Below are 24,415 nucleotides of genomic sequence, written 5' to 3'. Positions count from 1 at the left end.
GGAGCTCAGATGGTAGTGACAGCAAATGCCACTTTGGCTGGTGCAATGGAAGTGGGCACCAGTGCTGACCAGCAAGTGAGGCCTTGTGAGAATTTTCCCATCTAGGATTATTTTCATGATTATCTACATGCAAGGCTATTGCAGCCAAGCCTTGGTTGACCATCCACTCGGTGTCATTTCTCCCTAATTGGTCCTTAACTAAGCTCTCCTCAAAGAGCAGGCGTTTCTCTTTGGGAAGCAGAGCATTCATCTTCCTCGAGCTGTGAGCAAGGCGCCTCTCCCCAAGGCCTTTTGGGCTGGGCGTGGGGCAGGGAAGGGAAGGAATTTCTCTCCCCAGCTCATTTTGTGGTGGGAAGTTCTGTGGCTTTCACAAGGACAAGTGCAGAGGGGGGAAAAAAAGGAGCAAGGATGCTGTGGCTCTTGTGATTGGCTGGCCACAGAAGTGGTGTGTCAAAGAGCAGCCAATTCCATGCAAGCTCAGGCATGCGGCCCCTCCCCGCTGACCTCACGTGGCCCCACATGAGGTTGCTGCTTGCTTGCTTGCTCTGAGACCAGGGAGCACTGGGAGTTCTGCCCAGCTCAGCACTTCGTTATACTATGGAAGCAGGAAGGAACTGGCCAATAAGTACTTAGCTCCTGGCTGAGCGAGGGCCAGACTAAACAAGGCTGGGATATGCAACTGAGGGCCAATGCTGGCTTCACTGCACCCCCAGGCAGTGGAACTACAGAGTGCCCCAAATAATGGATAACAGGGTGGTTTCATTTCCTTCCCACTCTGAGCATCTGCATCGATTTCCAGAAGCCCAGATGTGCCACGAGGCATCAAGGAATTTATCCTACCAGAATCCACTTAGCCTTCTCTGCTTGGTTCTCTGTTAACCTCCCTCTTGTGAAATAATAGGACTAGGAGGCAGGGTGACCTGGGGTAAGTCATGCCACTTCTCCGAGCCTCAGTTTCCTCCTCTGTAAAATATGTGGGCTGAACTCCTTCACTGAGGTCTCCACAGCCACCACCCTAGGCCGTGTCACCATCATAACCCCCCAATTTGTCCCTCTGCTTCCACTCCTGTCCTTCTCCAATCCATTAAGAATGTAGCAGCCAGTGGACTCTTTAAAACACACATTAGATCGTACTACTCCCCGGCTTAAAACCCTCTCATCCTACTTTAAATAAAATGCAAACTCCTTACTGTGATCCACAAGGCCCCTCCCTGGCTGCCTCGTTTCATCACCTGCCTGCCACCCCTTCAATCCGTCCGTTCCAGCCACACCAGGCTTTTGGCATGTTCCACGAACGTGCCCAGATCGTATCTGCCTCAGGTCCTCATATGGCTGTACCCTCTGCCTGAGGTGCTCTCCGTCATTGCTTTGCCTGTTTAACTCCTGGTCATGCTTATGGCCTCAGCTCAAGGTCAATTCCTTGGGTAAACCCTCCTTGAACAGTGTCCCCCCCCACTCCCACCAGGCTAATTCAGGTCTTGCTGTTATATACACTTTCACCGCATACTGTTCTTTCCTTCATAGCACCTCTTAAAACTATCATTCTTTCTATAATTATTTAAGGTCTGTCTGCCCCACTAAACCGTAAGCTCTGTGAGGGCAGGAACCTTGTCAGGTCCTGTTCACCATTGTATCTTTGGTACCTTGTACAGCGCCTGGCACACAGGAGGAACTCACTAAAAATTGGTTGAATTAATGAATAAATGAATGAAGCTCCCTGCCAGCCTGGACACTACGTTCCCACCCTCTCTGGGTCTCTAACGCAGCAGTGGTGTCCTACTGACCTCACTGTCGGGCGGGGCAGGGGGGCAAATCTGTCCTTGGAAGACTCCAAATGAGATCACACCTAAAGCCAAACGCAAAAGACTTTGGTTTATGTTATTCATGCCTCTTGCTCCTTTCATGGGTGACTCAATCCTCCAAGTATCTATTGGGCACCTGCTGGATGCCTGGCCCCGTCCTAGAGGCTGCTGGTTGAAAGGCATTCATCTTCCCAAATTTGGTCTGGGCTCTTCAAAAGCTCACATGTAAACAACCAATTCTCATGCAGTCAGCTTGTGCTAAGTGCCTGGGAGGGCAGAGGAAAGAGCAATTGAGCACTGATTGTCCCGTGGAAATTTAGCAGGGAAGGAGGGGGGCAGGAGATTGTGCAAGAGAGTAATCCGATTAGCAGCAGGGCAGGAGTGCGTTTCCTGACAGAAAGATGAGCATCAGGGAAGGACGCCCATGTTGGGGGAGCATTTTGGGGAGGGCTCTCCGTCCATCTAGCGGCCCCCAGGGTTGGCATGCTGGGGTGGCAGGCCCACAAGAACCCCTAATCCATGCTCACACTCTCCGCCACAGCAGCTCTCACATTATTGGGTCTCGGAAACACCCAGGGAACTTCTAAAACCTGGAGAACCAACTCCTTCCTGCTATTCATCCCTGGAGATTATGATTGAGGGGGTCAGGCATGGGCTCCTGGCATCTGCAGGTTTCATAAACATGCCCACATTGTTCTGAGGCAGGTGGTCTAAAGAGAAAATTCAGAGGAACACTGGTCCCGTGGACTGGCAGGTGACTCATGGACGGTGGAACTTAAGTGGAAGCATAGGACTGCAGTGTGTCCTGAGGACTTGAGATGCATCACTGATTGATGGGGAGAGGGAGTGGGTTTGTGGGTGAGTGGCTGAGTCCGGGTAAGGGTGAGGTTTAATGGTGTAAGAGAGGACTCCTGAGTCCATGACAAGAGTCCTCAGGGCTTTCGTGGCCATCCATTCCCAAATGCTCCCCCACCAGGGATCTCTTGCGTGCCCAGGTAGTTTCTGGGCCAGAAGGGAAGAAAGATGAGGGTTTCCTAGAGGTGAACCCGGGAACAGCAGATTCTCCAGGTCACTCCATGCCTCCAAATGGGCAGTGCTAGAAAGAAGTACACTGGGATCCAAAGGCGTAGCCTACGGGTGAGACGGAGCAATAGAGCGGGATAGAGGACGTGAATGCATTTCATTCATTCAATCAATCATTTATTCATTCTACAAACGTGTGCTGAGCAGCAAGCACCGTACTAAGTGCTGTGAAGTTTGGTGGTGCCACCATCTGCCCACCTGTCAAAGCCAGAAGCCAGAGTGTCATCCTAGACTCTTCTGTCTTTCTTACTTATCCCCTCAAGGCAATCTGTTTACCAAACCTCATTGATGACCTCCTAAATGTCTGTTGACTCCAACCCTCTTCCCCAGCTCCTCTGCCGCTGTCTTAGCGCCAGAGCTCAATAACTGTTGCCTGGACCTCTGCGGAAGTTTCTTCACTGCCCTTGCCACACCCAGGCTTGCCTCATCCAATCTATTTCCCACACTGTGGCCAGACTGATGGTCTCTTATTTTTAAACAGCTTTATCAAGGTATAGTTTACATACCATAAGATTCACCTGTTTTTCATGTACATTTCAATGATTTTTGTATATTCAGAGTTGTGTAACCATCACCACAATCCAATTTTAGAACTCTTCCATCACCCCGAAAAGCCCCATTGTACCCATTAGCAGTCACTTTCCGTTCCCAGCTCCAGCCTCAGACAGCTACTAATCTGCTTTCTGTCTCTATGGATTTGCCTTTTCTGGGCATTTCACATAAATGGAATCGTACCATATGTGGTCTTTTATGTTTGGCTTTGATTGCCTCTCTTAATACAGAAGTCTTCTCAGTTAAAATCCTTGAACAAAATAGTAACTAGGTGATGGATGCGTTAACTAACCTTATTGCGGAAATCATTTCACAATATATTGTGTACCAAATCATCACTTTGTACATCTTAAATCGACACAATGTTATATGTCAATTATATGTCAATTAAGCTAGAAAAAAAAAAAACCCTTGAACAGCTCCCCATCATCCACCGAACAGCTCACGTTACTGTTCAAGGTCCTTCATGCCTGACCCTGCTCTTGTATTCCTATGGCTCCCTAACACCCACCAGGCCTGTTCCTGTCTCCATGCCTTTGTGCCTGCAGTTCCCTTGCCTGGACTGCCCTTACTCTCCCCCTAAGGAGGCATAACCCCTGCTATAATGTCTGCAACATCACATTTCCCAAATTCTGTCCATCACTTCCACCTCTGTAAGCACTTTGCACCTTGTATATGCTTTATTCATTTCACAGCTCACTTGCCTTGTAAGTAGCCACACACATCGGAACTCCCTAGCTAGCCTGTGAGTTCCTTGAGGGCAGGGGCACTCTGCTAGTCATCTCTGTATCCTCACATCGAGACAGATCCTGACTCACAATGGGTGCTCAATCAATGTTTGTGAAACCAAGCAGAACTGTATGAGACGTAGTCCAGAAAAGGCCCTCGAGGAGCTCACAGTCTTGCAAGAGGACAAATAAACCACTGATCAACCAACCTACATTTTCTGAGGCCCCACTAGGCGGTGATGGGAGGATGGAGAGAATAAAAGGATGAGGCATGATGCCTGCCCTCGTGGAGCTTACAATCTAGTCAAGAAGATACACTCTCCACAGAACAGCAGGTTGCAATGCTAAATATGACATAACCAAATGTTAGGTGAGACAGTGTGTCAAGAGCCTATAAGAAAGGGGAGTGACTGTTGTCAGGACTCTTAGAATGTCATGGTGGAGGAACTGGAGGGTGTGGAAAGATTTGGACAGGAGTGGGAAATGTCATGAGCATTCTTTGATAGCAGTGAGAGAATGGCCTGAACAACAGCTTGGGGCAGAAGGGAAGACGGTTTGGAAGAGGGAGAGCCCAGGGACAAAGCAATCAGTTCGGATGCCGGCAACTTCATCTAAGAGAATGACAGCAAGGGCCTGAAGTGCAGCTCGATCTGTAGGAATGGTTATGCGGCTGGAGTAGGGTTTCCAGATTTAGCAAATAAAAATACAGGACACAATGCAACGGACATGCTTAAGCTAAAAAATTATTTGTTGTGTGTCCAAAATTCACATTTAACTGAGCATCCTTGCACTGGTGGAGAGCAAGATTGGGTCAAACTGTGAAAGCCTTGAATGCCATGCCAAAATGTTTACCCTGTGCCCTGAGGGTAATGAGGAGCCACTGAAAGGGGTTAACTATAGGACTGACATGATCAGATATGCCATTTAGAATGGCCCAGGTAGTGGCGAGGAAAATGATTTGAGGCTGGTGGTGGTGACAGGAGGTTGTGACAGTAATTCAGGGGACAGAGGATCAAGGCCTGAGTCATGGCAGAGGTGGTGGGCATAGAGAAGAGAGGGGAGTCCAGGAGCAATCCAGCTCAAGTCAGATGATGCTACATTAATGCTAACCACACGCCGGGGGAGTAAGGCATGGAGGTTCCAATTTGACAACCAGGGCCCCGCGGGGGAGCAGCGTTCAAGTGGGGGCTGGGCTGATCATCAGGTGCTTTCTCCCATTATCTCCTGCCCCCAAGGGGAAGGAGGTGGGCACGCACTGGGGAAGCTTAGGTGGAGGAGCCTGAGCAGCTGCCATCGCAGAACCCCTCCCAGCTTTCCCCTGGCTGGTCAGTCCTGCACATTTCCCTTTCCCCTTGGGCTCCGGTGCCAGTCCAGAGCACACAGTGTTCTCCCAAGCAGATGCACGCATTCTGCTCTGGGTGATTCACTGTCCCTGGCCAGGAGGGCCTGCCTGCTGGGGCAAGGACCAGGCAACCCCCAAAACATTCCAAAGGGCCCCCTGTGCAAACCCTTACAGAAAGGTTCACACAGGGGAAAACAACAGGTGTCTAAACAATGCTGGCCTTTTCTGGGGCAATTTTTAGCACAGCTGATGAAAGAGATGTCCCATCTTAGCCCTGTTGGCCAGAAACATTTAGAACACTCTCCTAGCTCAAGCCTAGCACTCCTAGGGGATGCAACAGCCAAGAAGGCAGAGCCTGCTTCTGTGTGTTGATTTTTTCTGCTCCAGCCACCCCTGGATCCCATGATCCTCATGGCTGCACACGGATGTGCACATAGCTCGGGCAGGGACTGAAGGATGACAGCAGAGAAGGGCTCTTCATGGGCCGAAAATGTGGGCACCGAGAATGGGGTGAGAATTTTCTCACGATCCCTGCTGTCTTTCCCCAGGATCTGTGGGAGGCAGTGGTCCCACAGGGCCTGGAATGGAATTGCCAGCACCTTCCTCGGTAACCTCTGAGGCCGTTAAACCATCAGTGGGGAGGCTGCCTAGTTAAGAGCAGTGGCTCTAAACTCAGATGGAGCTGAGTTCTAGGCCTCACTCTCCCCTTACTGTGGACCTTGCACAAAGTTACTCAACCTCTCTGAGCCTGGATTTCTACTACCAATGTGTAAAATGGTGGTAATTAGGGTAGTTGAGAGGATTAAACGAGATTATCCATGTAAAGCATTTAACCCTGGGTCTGGCACTTAGTAAGCATTCAATAAATGTTAGCTAGTATAATTATCCCTCTTTGATTTTATGCCCATTCCCTCTCTGTTCTCCCTCACGCCTCATGAAATTCTTTTTCCCAGGGTCACAGCTCAGAACCGTCCCCTTCAGGCTACCATTGCCTGGCCACAGAGCCTTCCCCGAGGATGCTTCTCTGAGGAGCTCAGTCCTTGCTCCACAGATGGTGGTTCTCCTGGGGCCTCTCATCCTAATTCAGAGCCACTTGCCCTCTACAACTCAGCCTTTTTGCATTTATCGCTGGTGCCATTGTTGGAGAAGGAGCCAGAGATGGAGGGCAAAGGGCAATGGCAGGGATCAAGCTGGCTAGGCCAGTGAGGCGGAGGAGATGCTGGGAGTCTGTCCTGTCAGCGCTTTTTCAGTGTGGGGAGCCAGCCGCCACTGAGAGACTGGGCTTTCTGAGAAGAGCCAACCCTGCTCCTGTCCAAAGCCAGCCAGCCCTGGGACCTCAGTCCTATCTGCAGCAGGCTCTCTGATCTCTTGGGTGGAAGGAAGGAACAAGAAAATCAAAGAGCTCAAAAGATCTCTCCCAGTGGCCCCTGAGCCCAGCCTGGCGCTGTCATTCTCCATTGCTCTCTTGCCAAGTGCCCCGATTCACACCACACGGAAAACCCCAGGGGCAAGGCTAGTTTTGAAAAGAAAGGGGATCCAGGAGGGCCAGGCAGTGATTTGATTTGCCACCGGAGGCATTTGTCTGCCCTCCAAACTGAACACCAGGCCCTCAAAGGCACTCACGCACGCCTCAGAGGAGTTATCAAGTGCAAAATGTCCCTGGTGCTAAATCAATTAGGATCGCCTTAGCAATCAAGCCCTCACTTTAACACCAGCTCTTTCCCAGCTTTTACTGCACCTTCTAGGTAGAATCTCATTAAATCCTTTCCAATCTCTAGGAAAAGAGACACGCAAGGACTTGAGAAGAAGAGGACACGAATAGCTGCCTTCAAGCCGACTGCAGAGAAAATAAATAGTGGGGGGAAAAATGGAGATGTTATGTTAAAACCATCTGGAAAATGGTATCAGTCCTGTAAAAGCAGGGCTGGCCGCGGGAGAGCCCTTTCCATTGGCCTTGCCCAGCTGTCTTGCTCCCACTCAGTTAGAACGAAACGTTCTGTCTTTTTGTGGTTATAACCTCTTTTCACTTGGAAGGGCTTGCCCGTGTCTGGACCTTGCTCAGGCTGCCTCTCTACGCGGCTCTCACGCAGTGAGGAATTACCGGGTACGCCTAGCGGAGGGCCCCGCCCCCAGCCCCGCCCACTGTCTTCCCCTCCCTCGGCCTCCTCGTCCCACTTGAAGGGTCACTGTGGTTGGTTCTTAGGCGGCTTCCAAGCCCAGGAAGATCGGCATCACTTGCGTCTCGCTCACCCTCCCCTGTGAGCACATGTCTTGCCATGCAGCGCCGCCCGGGAAAGCGGAGGGCATGTGGGCCGCCATGCGGCCGCCCGGCGGGGGCGTGGCGGGGAGGGCGGCGGGCGGAGGCGGAGCCAGGCCCTGCGGGTCCCGGGTTACTTACCAGAGGAGGATCGGAGTTCTTTCGTTTTTTCAAAAGTCTCGGACAAAGGTCCTCACCCGAAACGCCCCCAAAAAGTAAAACCACCTACACTAAGAAGGGACTTGGGGAGGAGTGAAGGAGGAAATGTTTGGCTTCACAATCCCAGAACTAGGGTGGGATTAAGGCAGTGGGCAGGGCCAAGCCGGCCTGGCACAGCCTGGGAAGCCAAACTTTGGGATCTGGAGAAGAGCAGGAGTCAAATGGCTCAGGGCGCGCCAAGGGAGGCAACGGGAAAGGGGAAAGTGGCCAGGGTGTAAGACAGTGGTTCCAAAATTTGGCTGCAAAGTAAAATCACCTGGGGAGCTTTAAAAATCCTGATGGCCGGGCGTCACCCCACACCAGTGTCATCAGAATCTCTGGGGGTGGGGCCGGGGCGTGAGTAGTAGCTTTTTACACTCCCCAGGTGGTTCCAGTGAGCAGCAGAGGCTGAAAACTAGCGATGAAAGAGCTACGTAGAGCTGGCCTGGGGATTAGCGCACCGGGGAGCTCGTCAGAAAGGCGGAATCCTCAGCCCCACCTCAGCCCTACCAAATCGGCGTCTGCCTTGTTATAGTAACGACTTTATTGATATAATTCACATACCATAAAATTCACCCTTTTAAAGTGTACAGTTCAGTGGTTTTTAGTATATTCACAATTTCGTGCAACCATCACCCCTACCTGGTTCCATTTTCATAACCCCGAAAAAGAAACCTCAGACCCATTAGCAATCTCAGCCCCCATTCCCTCCTCCCTCCAGCCATGGGCATCCACTACTATATTTTCTGCCTCTATGGATTTGCCCCTTCTGGATATTAGCATCTACTTTTTAACAGAATTCCCAGGTTTCCTCCGTGCATTGCTGTTGGAAACGCACTGGTGTGAGAGACCTTCTAAAAGAAGCAGCCCTCGCTCCGCTCCCCCAACCGTTGTCATGCGGACGTGTGGGTCCAGAGTTGCTAGATTTTTTACTTTTTCAAGAGAGGCCAGGGGCCACCCTCGTAGCATAGTGGTCAAGTTCGTGCTCCGCTTTGGCTGCCCCGGGTTCATGGCCCGGATTCTGGGCACAGACCTACACATTGCTCATCAAGCCATGCTGTGGTGGCCACCCACGTACAAAATAGAGTAAATTGGCACAGATGTTAGCTCAGCGACAATCTTCCTCAAATAAAAAGAGGGAAGATGGGCAACAGATGTTAGCTCAAGGCCAATCTTCCTCACCAAAAAAAAAAAAGGCACATATTTCAAGTGTCTCTGCTAATTAGGGACCCCCGGCATATAAAAATAAAGCAACTCTATCACCAAAAAAAAAAAAAAAAATATATATATATATATATATATTACCATTTTTAAAAAATGAGAAACCAGAAATCTGGATTTTTATGTGAAATCTTCCACTTTTTAAAAAGTTGGCAACTAATTCAAATTTATGGAAAACACTCTTTGGGCCAAACAAAACATGCCTGAGCACTGGAATTAGCCTGTCAGCTGCCAATTTGCAACTTCTGATGGTCACCAGGTTCTTGTCCACGCCCACCGGAATCCTCCCTGCTTCAGCCAGAGTTCATTTCCCCTTGGTCCAGTTTCCACGGATGTGGGGGAGCAACTACTTTGTAGCCTCCTCAGAAAATCCTCTCACATCTAATTCTTCCCTTCTCCGAACCTGGCAGCTATGCATTTATTGACAACCTGCTGTGTGTTTGGTGCTTTACATATTTTGAATCACTTAAATCTTCACAACAATCCTTATGGCAGATATTATTATCCCAGTTTTAAAGACAAGGAAATTAGAGCTCAGAGAGGTTAAGCAACTTTCCTGATGGTGCACAGTCACTAAGTGTCCAGCTGCTGGACATTGGTGCCTGAGCTCTTTCCACCTCATCACACTGCCTCTACTTTACCAATCTTTGCCCAGACAGCCCAATTTTCATCTCTTTCTTCCTCTTCGGAATCTTCTCCATTTTCCCCAGATGCTGGACCTAGCTCTCTGATGAAGAATAGGCTGGCACAGAGCGTGGTCTCAGCGAGCCTAGGAGTGAGGTTTGCTGGGGAGAATTTCAATCCCACACACTCAGGCTTGTTACCCCATAAGTGCATTCATCCCTGTTAAATGTGTGTCCTGATCTTTGGTCTAGAAAATGTGGCCAACAGAAGTGAGCTATGCTCTATTTTGAGGCTGATTCATATTCGACTTGTGGTCAACTCCCTCCTTCACTCCGTGTTTTTCTTGTTTATTTGTGTTGAGCCAAATTATGTTGTTAGGTTTTGTCACTAACAATTCCTTGCACTTGTCCCCGCTCGATTTCATCCCGGTTTCACAAGACCTTTTTCCTCCAGCCCTTCCGACTGGAAGTCCTTCCCCTGTCTCCTGTAGGTTTGGCCCCCTCCCAATCTTCTTTCATTTCCAAGTCACTTCAGGGTTCAGGAAACTGTCACCACCCTCCCCAAATGGCCCATCTGGCTCCCTCCTTTCACTGCTCTGAGAACCCTAGTGAGGCCTCCTGGGGGATGGTGCAGACAGGTGGAGGGAGGCAGAATCTGTCCCCCTAAATTGGTTGGGGCTGGAGGAGGGTCTGGCTGTGTCTGGGAGTGTCCCCTCATGGTGGCCTTAAGCTGGAAGCTCTCCTAAACCAGCTCCAGACCTAATCCAGCCCCGGGAGGGTCCATGGACCTCTCTTCAGATCAGAGGGATCCTGGGCACTGGCCGACCTCTGGCAGGAGGTCCTCCAACTCAGTCCTGCCCCCTTGGGGCATCCCATTGTCTGAGTGCTGTGGAATCCCAGGCAGGTTGCTAGGCACAGGGCTCTCAAACAATGTAGTGTGACAGCTCCCCAGCCCGCCCCAGGGCCTCCCCAAGCCACAAGGGTGTGGTTTGTAGTCTGGGTACATTCTGTACCCTCAGTCTGGGGGCGGGTTTGTGGTTCCTGGTGCTGTGCGGTAGAGCCCCGCCCATGCCTTTCCTCTCCAGCCACAAAAACAAGCTTTGACACCAAGAGGGGAGGAATAGAAACAGAGGCTGTTACTGTACAGCTGGTCCCTGGAGACTCTGGGGTGGCTCCGCCCCCTTCCCCTTCCCTGAAGGCATCCCACGCGGGGAAGGCCAACAGTGTCGCTGGCTCTTCACTGCTCTGCTTCGCTTCCCTCCCCAAGCCTTCTGGAGCGGCCGCCGGAGCCACCCAGCACCCAACCGCCTAGGGCGAAGCAAGGCAGTGCTCTTTGGAGACTTGCTATCACTGTCCTCCCCGTAGACCCTGAACCATGTCTTTCCTTTCTCCAGCAGCACTCGGCGTCTCCACGTTCTTCTGGCCATTACTCTGACTGCTCAGGGTCCCGGGTCTGTGGTGTTAACATTATTAGTAGTATTAGCTACCACTGCTCGAGGGTCCATATGGGACCGGCTGCTTTTAGCCGGTCCCATTTGGTCCTCGCAGCCACTTTGTGAGGGAATGCTGCGGGGTACTTATTTCACGCTCACTCTGTGCAGGCACTGTTGTGAGCACTTGACATATCTTTTAATCCACACCACAATTGTAAGATAAGTCCCTGTGCTATTATCAACTGCATTTTACAGACAAGGAAACTGAGGCACAGAGAGGTTAAATGCTGTGCCCGAGGTCATACGCTCCCAAGTAGTAGAAATCAGGATTCGAACCCAAGTCTGTTGCACTGGAGCGTGCACGATCTTTCCACTTGGAATGCACTGCCTCCTTTCCACCCAGGACAGTCCTGAGGACTGGACGGGTAGCACCTCTTAGCAATCTGTTCACTGGAGAATCAACTGGTTTGGGCCTCGGAGGGGAGGAGGTGCTCCCTAGAGACACTGGGAGAGGCAGGCACGACCTTTGCTCGGTTATAGGGATTCCCCAGGACTCCCTGGAGTCGGGCCACACCCTGCTGCTCCTTCTGCTTGGGCTGCCGGGCTGTGTCTGCTCTGGAGTGGGGTAAGTGAGCGCGTGTGTGCGGGGTGTGTGTGTGTGTGTGTGTGTACAGCCGCAGACGGGGGTGGGGTGGGGCGGGGCGGCGGTGGGGCGGCTGAGGAATCGCGCCGTCCGGAGCTCTCTGGCACCCTCTTCAGGCAATGCACACCCACTGCCGCTCCTCTCTCTGGGTGACCATTTCTGTCCCTAAGACCTCAAAACCCACCACCGTTCCGTGTGGGCCGCAAGCTCAGTGACCCAGGCTGCTGCTGGGCCTGTTTTTATTTGATTTTATTCTATTTTTTTTTTTACCATTTTAACTATTTTTAAGTGTACAGTTCAATGGTATTAAGTACATTCACAATGTTGTACAACCAGCACCACCAACCATCTCTAGAACTTTGTTATCTTCCCAAACTGAAACTCCACACCCATTAAACACTGACTCCCCACTCCTTCCCCTGCCCCTGGTGACCACTATGCTACTTTCTGTCTCTATGAATTTGCCTACTCTAGGTGCCCCATATAAGTGGAATTGTGCAGTATTTGTCCTTTTGTATCTGTCTTCTTTCACTTAGCATAATATCGTCAGAGTTCATCCATGCTGTAGCATGCGTCAGAAGTTCATTCTTTTTTAAGGCTTGGTAATAGCCCACTGTAGGTATGTACCACATTTTGTCTACCCACTCATCTGTTGATAGACATTAGGGTTTCCACCTTTGGCTGTTATGAATAACGCCGTGAGCATGGGTGTATAAGGATCTGTTGGAGTCTCTGCTTTCATTATTTTGGGGTGTCTACCTGGGAGTGGATGTTGGGGCTGTTTGCCCATTCCCTGTGGCAGGCTGGTGGCCTGGCTCTCCTCGGAGGAAACTGCCTTCACAGCTTTCTGCCCTGACTCTGCTTTGTCTCAGTGCACCTGTCAGCACCCGTGGGAACAGCTCCTGCTTCCGCCCATCCTACCCCCACCCCGTTGCCAATGATCTCCAGCACCAGCTCTAGTGAGCCTCTCGGGCCTTCATTTTCTCTTCCTGCCCTGTGTACTTATGGTCATATTCTCTCCCTTTGAGGCCCGTGTCGGTCTCTGGTTGCTCTATCAGCTCCCCAAGGACTAGAACCACAGTAGAAATGGCCTTTGTACCACCAGTGGGAGACAGTGTGGTGCACTGGTTAAGGGCATGGGCTCTCCAGTCAGACTGTCAGGATTTAAATTCTGGCTTGCTCCTTGTGTAACCTCAGGCAAGCTACTTGGCCTCCCTGTGCCTCAGTTTCTCCATCTGTAAAATTGGAACAATAATAGTATCGATCTCAAGGGGTTATGAGGAACTAAACTATATAATATACACAAAGCCATCAGTACAATGCCTGGTGTGTAGTAGATGCTAAATAAATGGGAGCTGTTATTTGAAGTTCCCCTCTTCCTCTTCACTGCCTCATCAACAACAACAACAACAACAACAAAAAGAAACATCAGGGAGATAGTGGGAGCCAGCTCAGCGTGTTTTCCAGCGAGGGTTGGTGTCGAATTTATAGACTTCCCTCTCCACCATCCCCCATCCCTTTCCCTGTGTTGATAGTCTTCTCAGGCTGGCGCCCATCCACTTACGTGAAACGCTTTTGTTAAGTTAGTGTAAACAGTACAGAGACTATAGAGATTGTTCTTTTCCCTCCTGCGGCCCAGCACATTGTAGCCATTATGTGCTCCATAACCTGGAGGTCCTGTGGGGCTCCCACTCAGGAAAGTTGCCAACAGCAGCTGGCTTGAAGAAACCTGTCTCCCCTCTCAGAAACCTGCAACAGAAGGGAGACATTGATTACGGCCTCCAGTCTGGGAGAGAAGAAAACAGGCTCAGTGTATTTCATGCTTATCAGTAAAGATAGCCCTATCTGCTTAGTCCTGTTAGTTAAAGCGACGTATTAATAGGGTCTATTAATAGGGTCAAAACCATCGCTTCAGTCTACTCGGCCTTTCTCCAAACGTTGGTTGGGCACCTGCTACAAACCAGGAGATGTGGCATAGGGAGATAACTAGAGAAAGTCCCTGCCCTCGAGGCGGCCAGGCCGAGAAAACGCAATGCTCGGAGCCATCAGAGAGAGTTTGAAGAAGGAAGGCCCCCTAAATCCTCCTCGAGGAGGTGGGTGAGACTCTGTGGAGGCACTGCTGACTTTTGTGTTGACTCTTGAAAGAGAAGTTTGTTGGATGGAGGTATGGCAGGGAGGACAGGGCGTTCTCCCAGGGGACGGGACATTTGTGCCCTGAGGGCTGAAACTGCTGGGGGTGCCCCGGAACACGCCAGTGGTTGGCTGTGGCTGAAGCATAAGGAGTGCAGTAGGGTGGCAAGACACGAGGTGGGAAGGGGAGCCAGGGCCGGAGCATGGAGAAACACTTTCTTATTGGTGTTGTCTCTGTTTTGTGAGAGTTTGGACTTCATCCTGCAGGTTTTCCAACTGCGTTTCCTGGAGTACTATAGTTCCACAGAGCAGCCTCCGTGGAGCTCCCCCAGTGCCTGCTGGGGCTGAGAGGGGAGGAAGGGGCAAGGAGGGCAGTGGGCGCGGATGGAGCTTTAGGATCTCCGCCCCTCCCCCACTGGAATAGCTCCACTTCCAGCTGTGTTTAAAAGTTTTGTTTGTTTTGCTTTCAGAAAACCTTTTATTTTTAAGTTTCTCTGTTTTTAGAAAAAACACCACCTACACACAAGTTTGAAAACTACTGCTGTGGACAATGGGCAGATATAAGAGGATTTGGAGTTGAGGAGTTGACAGATTTGATATATCATATATGTTTGATTTATCATATATACGTGTATATATGTGTATATATGATAAATCAAATCTATCACCTCCCCTTTTTCAAATCCCTTGATATCTACCCATTGTCCACAGCAATAGTTTTTAAATAGCAAAGTTTGTGTGTGTGTGACACACACACACACATCTGCCATATGTATGGAGAATGGTTTACAGAAGGGCAAGAGTGGAAGCAGAGAAACCAATTAGAAGTCCAGGAAAGAGAATATGGTGGCTTCAACTTGGCTGAAAGCTGTGGAGGTAGTGAGACAGGGTGGGAATAGGGCCAGATTTAGGAAGTAGAATTGCCGGGACTTGGCGATGGATAGAGTGTGGGAGATTGGGGAGAAGATGTCAAGGATGAGTTCGAGGATTCTGCTTAGGGCCATTTCCTGAGGTGGGGAAGTCTGATGTGGGCAACGATTGAGCCCAATTTTGGCCACATTGGCTGGGCTGTCTGTGAGACATCCGAGTGGAAATGGCGTGGAAGTGGTTGGATATATGAGCCTGGAGTTCAGAGAGGAGCTGTGGAGTGGGGCTGCAGTTTCGGGACTCATCAGCAAGGAGACTGAACGAGATCTCCTACACACGGAGTGTAGGTAGGGAAGAGGAGGGCTCTGAGGACTAAGCCCTGAGCACTCCAATGTTTAGAGATCACAAAGATGAGAAGGGCCTTGCAAAGCAGACTGAGAAGCAGCAACCCAGCAGGTAGGAAAACCAGAAACGTGTGCAGGAGTCCCAAAAACGAAGTGAAGAGTTTTAAGAAGGAGTGAGTGATACTGGGCCAGCTGGTGCTGAGAGGCCTGGTAAGTTGAGGACAGACAATTGACCATCGGAGTTAGTAACTTGGAGGGAACCAGGGACCTTGACAAGAACAGTTTTGGTGAAGTGGTGGGGATGGAAGCTAGATGGCAATGAGTTGAAGAGTGAATGGGAAGTGAGACATTGAAACCGTGTATGTGGACAATTCTTTCAAGAGTTGTGTTTTATTTTAGAAAGCAGGGTGGAAATAAGTTCAATTTGAGCCCAGTTGAATCAGAGGTGTCTCTAAGTCATCCAGACAGAGTGTCCAGTTAGGCAGATGGATATACAGGCCTGGATATCGGGAGAAAAGTCTGGGCTGGATATATAAATTTGTGGGTCAATTATTCGGTAGGTAATCCTTGACACTCTAGAGATTGATGAAATTGAAAGGAAGAAGGTTAAGGTGGTGAATAAAGATACAGATAATTTGGTCGGGGGCAGATTGGAAGTTGAGGAAATTCCTGGCTGGTGGCCTGATAGGAGCTAGTTGACTTGGTTCCATTCTAAGGGACATAAAGCTGGTACATGGAAGATTGACGGGAAGGCTTCTTGAAGCCCAAGGCTGTGAGGGAATTAGGAGCTCTATAGGGAAGGCAAATCTAGCTGGGCCCCAATTGTTGACATTTTATAATCTGGAAACTGCATGAACGAGGCCATCCACTGTAAGAAGATACAAAATTAACCACTCAAATTTCAAAAGGAAATGTACATTATGACACCATTTATGTAAAATAAAAAACAGAAATCAATACCATATACTGTTTATGGGTATACACTATGTGGTAAAAGTACAAAAACATAACTAGGACAGACCCTCACCAACCACCAACTTCAGAATGATGGTTGCCAAAGGCGAGGGTAGAAGAATGATGGAATAGGGAGGATGTTAACTGTTTCTGCAATGTTGCACTTCTTTTTTAAAAAAAGAAAAAAAAAGATCTGAGGTGAGTATTTTTAAAGGATCTAAGGTGAACATTTGTTAAATCTGAGTCATGGCTACATAGGTGTTTATTCTAATGGCACCAACCTCATTGGTTTGTTGTGAAGAATGAGTTAATCCATCAAAAGTGCTTTGAACAGGACTGGTACCTTACTGCGCTCCAGTATGAACTGTTAGAATTAGCTATTTTGTTTCTGTATGTTTGAAGGGTTTCTGAATTTTTTAAGTATATATTTAAAAACAAAGTTAGCCACTCCATGGAAAAAGGCAACTATTCACTTCTGAGCACTTTCCACTCTGATGGGAATGATCACTGTGCTAATCGGTACCACTGTGAAATGGCAGTCGCGACGATCCAGGCCGTCTACCAGCCATGGTGCTGCGGTGTGAAGGGACAATGCTGTAGATGCATTGAAGGGAAAATGCAACCAGCAAGGCAGTGGCCCTGTCAGCCCTTCCCGCTGGGTTTCCCTTGACCTCTTACTGTGTTAAATTTGAATTCAGACTACTTTAGTCCGTAGGAGCATCTCTGCCAGTTTAGAAGATTAGTAATTGCAGGAACCTCTTTTCTCTGGCCGAGAAGTAGAGGTATCTTATTAGCAGGCCCAGTACAAGCAGACCTACACTAGCCAAGAGGGGATGAGCACATGCTCCAGCAGGAGCAGAACCAGGTGACCTGCTCAGATCTGTAGACTGGCTAACAGAGGCTAGGAAACTGCTGGGGGAGGAGGGAGTGGATAGAGGCCGTGAGAAGCGCGGTAGGACACATATAACCACGAACTGTCAAAGTTGGAAGGATCCTTAGAGATCATCTACTCTTTTATCTTTATGGATTAGAAAACCACAGCCCAGGGAGGGGACAGGACTTGTCCGACAGTGCCTAGCCACTCAGTGGCAAGTCTGGGAACAGAACGTGGGCTCCTAATTTTTCTGTAGGGTCTTCATGCTCTTATCAGAGGGCGCTCTGCCTCCCTGGCCCTTCAAACCCTTCACCTGGGAAACGAGGTTAGCTCTCCTGGGATGCAGCTCTCTTCAAAAAGACTTCGTCTCTTCTATGGGACCCTCCCCTGAAGCTTTGCCCGGCTTGGTCCAGAGAAGTAACCTGAGCCTGTGATGGCTCTGTTCTTGCAGCACATGCTCCTGCCACTATCAAACACAGGCCCAGCTGCCAGGGATACAAGCTGGAACCTTGGGTGGATGGAGGACGTTTCAAATGTGGAGCCAGGTGCCAGAGTCTGCAGTCCTGGAATGATCAAATCAAGCATCGAAAGGCTGCCCACAATGCATGTGGAGGTGAAGACAGTGGCTAGGGGTGGGGGTGGAGGCAATGACAAGCAAGAGAGACCTCCTGAGGCCCAAAAGCAATGAAGGCCGGCTGACATCAAAGGTTGGAGGGGAGAGTAATTGCCAAGCAGGCCAGAGGGGAGCTCTGGGAAGCTGCTGAAAGGATGTGAGGGGGCTAAGGGACGGGTGGGTGGGGACTGAGGGAGTGAGTGTGTAAAGCCAGGTGGTTATTTAATTATTCCAACTTCACCTTTTCTCAGAAAAGATTTCAGAGACCTTCCAAGGACGTGTAAGATAAGTCAAGGCAGCATAAATTGAAGATGGAAAAACAAAGGTGGGCAGAACATGGAGCCAAGAATAAGGATAGACATGCATAGCATAACAACCTCTGCTCCCACGAAGGGTGGGCTCCAAGCTTTCCAGCAGCCAACAGGAAAGGGGAAACTTTGTTGTTATACAATTCACAATGTCAAGGAGATAAAAACAAACTCATTGCTCAGAAGGGCAACTGTTCTCAGGACTAAGATCAGACAGGAATTCCTCCCGGGGGTCCTCAGAGAGGATGCTGTGGGATACAATGAACGACATCCTTGACGACATCCTTACAATAGCGGTAGCAACAAGTTTCAAAGAGCTGTTTTTCATACGGACCCTCAGGATCAACTGCCTGTATCCCACTGCAGCCAGGCAATTAGAAGCTAAAAATAGCGTGTGAAGGTGCAGAACAGTGTGTCTAGTATGTTCACACTGGTGGGAAAAAAGAGGGTTATATATAGGCATATATATACAGGGAACTCCTCTGGAAGAATAAATTGGTAACGGCGGTTGCCCCTAGGGAGAGGAAATGGAGAACCGTGGCCTGGGACAGGAGAGGGACTTCCTCTTCATCGTACACCGTTTTTACTGCCTGGATTTTTGTTAACCGTGTCTTATCTTTTCAATAAAAACATTAGTTACTAAAATAATAATGACATTCAGAGTTCAGAGGGGCAGCTGGGTTTTATCTCTGAGCCACAGCCAGGCTGAGGATGTCCGAAAGTTCTCCTTGATGTTTAAGGAAAGAAGGAAAGTAACGTTTATTGAGCAACTCCTGGGTGCCAAGGGCTTTCGTTTCCTCTAGCTCATTATTCCTGTGAGAGAAATCTACTTCATAGTCAATCAACGCAGTTTCCTTGGAGAAGACACATGAATTATACTGCTTATTTTTTTTTCCGCCTGCAATTGACTGTTAGGAGAAATGAGCACTTGGCAAGAAAACAGGTAGCTATGGGAAATTTAAGACAGCAGCTGCATGGGACATACTTATACTAAAAAATTATTCACTGTTTATCTGAAATTTAAATTTAGCTGAGTATACAGTACTTTTTAACTATTTTGTTGAGATATTGACATATTATATTAGTTTCAGGTGTGCAGCATAATGATTCAATATTGTACATATTGCAAAATGACACCTCGATAAGTCTAGTTAACATCCGTCCAGTGTTTTATTTTAAATCCGCTCTGTCAGTCCAAGACTTTTAATCGGTGTATTTAGACCATATACATCAAATGTAATCATTTGCTAGATACGCTGGAGCTCAAGACCACCATTTTATTGTTTGTTTCCTGTTTGTTCTGTTTTTTGTTTTCTTGTTAACTTCCTGTGGGTTACTTGTACCATTTTGAGAATTCTATTTTAATTGTCTGTAGTGCTTTGGAGTGCATCTCTGCATAACTTTCTAGTAGTTGCTCTACGCATTGTATAATATGTACATAACTTATCACAGCCCCCTGGCATCGGCATTTTATGGGTTTGAGTGAAGTAGAGAAACTTTATTTCCCTTTAAGTCCCTTTACCCTCCCTCATTTATAATGTCTTTATTTCTTAATTTTTTTTCTAGCTTTACTGAAGTACAATTGACAAGTATAGAATTGTCTTAAAATATTACTTCTGCAAGCATTGAGAACCACTTCAGACAGGGCTATAGGTTTTGCTTCAACCATCAAATAGAATTTAGAAAATTCAAGAGGAGAAGGAAAGCCTATTGTATTTGCTCGTATTTTTGCTTACCATGCTCTTTCCTCTTTCCTGCTATTCCCAGATTCAATTCCTTCTTTTATCAGTTCCTTTCTGTTTAGAGAACTTCCTTTAGCCATTCTTTCAGAGTAGGTCTACTGGTGACAAACTGTCCTTAGTTTTCCTTCATCTAAGAATGTCTTGCTCTTCCCCTTCATTCCTGAAGAGTATTTTTACTGGGTTCTGGCTTGACAGTTCTTTTCTTTCAGTGCTTCCTTCTGGCCCCCATCATTTCTGATGAGGAATCTGCCATCATTTGCATTGTTTTTCTCCTATAGGTGAGGTGTTGTTTCTCCCTGCTTTTACGATTTGTTCTTTGTCTTTGGTTTCAAGAAGTGTGACTATGATGTGTTTTGGTGTGGATTTTTTTTTTTTTTTGGTGCGGGTTTTATTTGAGTTTATTCTGTTTGTAGCTCACTCACCTTCTTGAATCTCTTGGTTTCTCTCTTTTGCCAAATTTAGGAAGGTTTCAGCCATATTCCTTCTAGTATCTTTTTAGCCCCATCCTCTTTCTCCTCTCCTTCTGGCACTCTGATGTCATGAATGTTAGAATTTTTGTTATAGTTGTGCAAGTCTCCACGGTTCTCTCTCTTTTTTTTTTTCTATTCCACCTATTTTCTCTCTGTTGTTCAGAATGTGTCATGTCTATTGTTCTATCTTCAACTTCACTGACAATTTTCTCTGGCCTCTCCATTCTGCTGTTGAGCGCATCTATATTTTTTTTGTACTAAAGTTCCAAAATTTCCAATTATTTCTTTATATCTCCATTTCTTTACTGAGACTTTCTATTTTTTGTTTGTTTCAAGCATGTTCGTATTTACTCACTGAAGCATTTTTATGATGGCTGCTTTAAAATCTTTGTCAGATAATTCTAACATCTCTGTCATCCCGGTGTTGGCATCCCTTGACGGTCTTTTCTCAATCAGTTTGAGATCCTCCTGGTTCTTGGAAAGAAGTAATTTTCAGTTGCGTCTTGGACATTTGGGGTATTATGAGACTCTGGCTCTGATTTAAACCTGTTTTAGCCAGCGTCCTCAGACACCATGCTGGTGGGAGAAGGGGGACGTGGTCTCAATAACAGCCATGTGAGGTGGAAGTCCAGCATCCCCACTTAGCCTTGGTTGACACCCAGAGGCTGGGCAGGGATGGGAGTTCAGGCTCCCTGCTAGGCCCCCAGTAGGAGGGACCGGGGTGCCTCCGCTGACAATATGAGGTGAGAGGCCTTCTTATCGTCTGGTGGCAATGAAAGCCCTGGCCCCGTGCTAGGCCTTTTCTGAAACCACCCTAGTGGGGCATTTGGAACACCTCCTTACAGCCTGGTGAGGGTGGAAATCATGGTGTCCCACTAGGTCTTTGCTGGTGTGGGGCAAGCAGGGCTGGTTTTCTATGTGGTGTTTGGTTGCTGTAGAGCAGTTTTTGTCTATAAGTTTTCTGTCTCATTAGGCTGTCTCTTTCCTGCTCTTTTGCCTAGAGGGAGCTGGATTTTGTTAGGGCTTTTTTTGTCTGGGCCCATTGGCGTTTCTGGGTTGCCTGCTTCTCCAGCACCTGGTCCAGGATATATGAGGCAAAAAGAAAATCCAGGGAACTCATCGCTATGCTGTTCCTCAGGTTCTGAGGACCCTGCTGGTCTCCCTTCCTCTTTCCAGCTTTCAGAGTCTCATTGTTTTAAATATATGATGTCCAGGGTTGTTATTTGACATCCTGTATTTTTTATTTTCTAAATCTGGCAACCCGCACAACCAGAAGGACCCACAACTAGAATATACAACTATGTACTGGGGGGCTTTGAAGAGAAGAAGAAGAAAAATAAATAAATAAATAAATAAATAAATAAAAAAGAAGATTAGCAACAGATGTTATCTCAAGTGCCAGTCTTAAAAATCAATAAATCAATAAATTAATAAATCTGGCAACCCTACCCAGGATCCTTGTTGCTAGTTGAGGCAGTGTGGATGACTTGGGAATTTGGGGTGAATATTCAACCACAAGGATTGAAACAATAAGGCTCTTCTTAACTTCTTAACCTCTATTAACTCAGAATATCCTTTTTTGGAGGGAAGTAAGCTGAATAGTCCATCTTCTTGCACATTTCTGTTAATCAAAGTTTTACCATGCTTCTAGAACCTTGGCAACTTCCCTTCCTGTATATTTGCCAGTGACATTGAGTTTGTGCTAATGAGGCCCTCTGCCGTCTGCAGAGAGAAGGACGCCATAAATCTGGAGTCTGTAGCAAATTTCTCTGCAGTGGAACAAGGAGGATCAGGAGTTCATAAATTACATTCAGTTATTAGAGTAGCTGATCTCCAAACTTTGGAGCGCTGCAATGCCTGAGCCCTGTGTAACTTCAATGTACTCTCTCCTTTTTTCCTCACAGAAATGTGTAGTGACGTAGTTTGAAAATGAAGGTTATGTCAAACTGCGTTTTGGACATTTAATGACAGGCTCTCCCCTTAACTTCCAAATTGGGGTTCTGGGAGCCACCTTGGGGCTTCACTAAGGCAGGCCTGAGTATGGCAGCCAATACTATTTGTCTGAGAGAGGAAAGGACTCCAGGGACCAAGCTAGGAGATGAGGTTGTACTAGCCCGGAACCCTCCAGGGCCTTTACTCTGCCATACTACGAGGGAAATAGAATAGTGTTAGAGCTAGGGGGCCAGGCAGACGTCAACCTATGGAGAGGGGCTGGCTTTCCCATCAGCATTGCTTCTGCTCCATCCAGGCCTTCGCTCAGAAGAGTCCTCAGTAGGGGCATGAAGGAAGGCAGTGGGAGCTGACCTTGTTCCTGAGCAGGGGAAGGGAGTCTGTCAAAAGGGAGCATGTTGCATATTCCCAGGAGGCCCCAAGAAGGACACCACAGCATAGCTACTCTCCCGAAGCTACTCCCATAGCTACTTCTCCACCGAAACTTTCCCTTCCCTCTCTCCAACCCATAAGAACAAAGTTACAATTGGTGCCGACTCCTTATTGCCCACCTGTAGAGAGAAAGGAGAACTGACACTGAGTGCCAGGGACTGTATCAGGTACTTTACATAATTGATATCATTCAATATTCACAACAGTCCTAATACTAATAATCATAATACTGTTGACTGAGGGTTGGCTTATGTGCCAAGCACTGTTTTAAACACTTCCCCTGGGTTACTTCATTTAATCCTCACAACATCACAAGGTCAGTACTGTTGTCACCCTTTTCTAGACCACGCAGTGAGAAGTGCTAGAGCCAGGATTTGAACTCAGGTTTGACCCCAAAGCCCATGCTCGTAGTTGCTACACTGCACTTTCAGCAAATAATAGAACTAAAATGTGAACCTGGGTCTGTGAAGAACTTTCAAGCCTAAGGATGCCTAGAGAAGGAAGTTAGATTGACAGAAGTTGTGTGCAAAACCCCACAGGCCTAAGTGAGGGGGCAGAAACACACACACACAACACACCCCCACACACACTGGAGAGAGCTTTAAGCCAGAGTGGGTCTCAAGCTGTCGATGCCCTTCTGCTAGGCCAGCCAGGTAAGAGCCACAGAGGGAGTAACTACTCTAGTGTGGAAAGTAGTGGCTGAAATGGGGCGAGAGGGGACTTCTGCAGTGCTGTTGTTTTTTTATCTGGGTGCTAGGTATGTTCAGTTTGTGAAAATTCATTGAGCTATAAATTTATGAATTGCACACTTTTTCTTTTTTTTGGGGGGGGGAGGTGATTAGGCCTGAGCTAATCTGCTACCAATCCTCCTCTTTCTGCTGAGGAAGACTGGCCCTGAGCTAACATCCATGCCTGTCTTCCTCTACTTTATATGTGAGACGCCTGCCACAGCATGGCTTGATAAGTGGTGCATAGGTCTGTGCTCTGGATCCAAACCGGCAAACCCCAGGCCGCCAAAGCAGAGTGCGCAAACTTAACTGCTACGCCACTGGGCAGGCCCCTGTACCCTTTCTGATATATTATATGTCAATAAAAAAAGCTTTTTTTTCAAAGGCATATGGAGGTCTGGGAAGATGGCGTAGACATATTTTTGCCTGTTCCTTCTCTTAAGTACAACTGAAAACACTGGCCATTATATGTGAAACAACCATAGAAGACTCTGAAAGGTGGAGAGAAGGCAGAGCGGCTAGGGGCTTCAGACTCAAGGAACGACACGGTGCTGAGTTCCCTGGGTTTTCCTCTTGCCTCATGTATTCCAGACTTGGAGCTGAAGAAGCTGACCACCGGGTAATGCCAATGGGTGCAGACAGAAAAAGGCCCAGCAAAAGTCATCTCTCTAGGAAAGGGGCAGCCTAGGAAGACGGAAAATTTTAGATATTAATCTCTCTACTGTAGCTAAAGACCACAGGAAAAAGTTGTGACCCCAGCCCTGCCAGGAAATGTCAAGTAGAGAGCAGATGCTTTGACTTGAGGCTGTAATGAGCCCTCCCCAAGCCTCCCAAGCCCCTGGCTGCACCCCTGCCAGGGGATGTCAGAGCAGGCTGAGTAGGGAGCTGGGACTTTCATCTCCGCTGAGTAGTAACGAGGGCCACCCTCCAGCAGCGTCAGTGGAGACCTCACGGGGAGCATGGGCTTCCGCCCCCACGAGGCAATAATGAGGCTACCTTCCCATCCTCCCTGGGTGGTGTCAGAAGATCTAGTGAAGAATTAAGACTTTCACTGTCACCCAGCAGTAACGAGGCCACACTATCCCCTCCCTGTGGTGTCAGTGGAAACCATGTGGGGAGCA

At 48.2% G+C, this 24,415-nt stretch overlaps 1 long non-coding RNA gene across 3 annotated transcripts in view; it reads right to left on the bottom strand.

Moving 5' to 3' along the window:
* LOC103543611 (uncharacterized) overlaps positions 1–8,293 on the bottom strand; it is a 29,412-nt gene extending 21,119 nt beyond the window's left edge. For 2 of the 3 annotated variants that reach the window (XR_542943.2, XR_011535828.1), the window contains exon 1: positions 7,906–8,293. This is a non-coding gene — a long non-coding RNA (uncharacterized lncRNA). The remainder of the gene's footprint in view (positions 1–7,905) is intronic. The other variant, XR_011535827.1, reaches the window with a different exon arrangement.
* Between the last annotated feature and the right edge of the window lie 16,122 nt (positions 8,294–24,415).

This window comes from Equus przewalskii, chromosome X, assembly GCF_037783145.1.
Source record: "Equus przewalskii isolate Varuska chromosome X, EquPr2, whole genome shotgun sequence".
Taxonomy (NCBI): Eukaryota; Metazoa; Chordata; class Mammalia; order Perissodactyla; family Equidae; genus Equus; species Equus przewalskii.
Note: the sequence above shows the minus strand (reverse complement) of the source record. Positions and strands in the feature narration are given on the sequence as shown.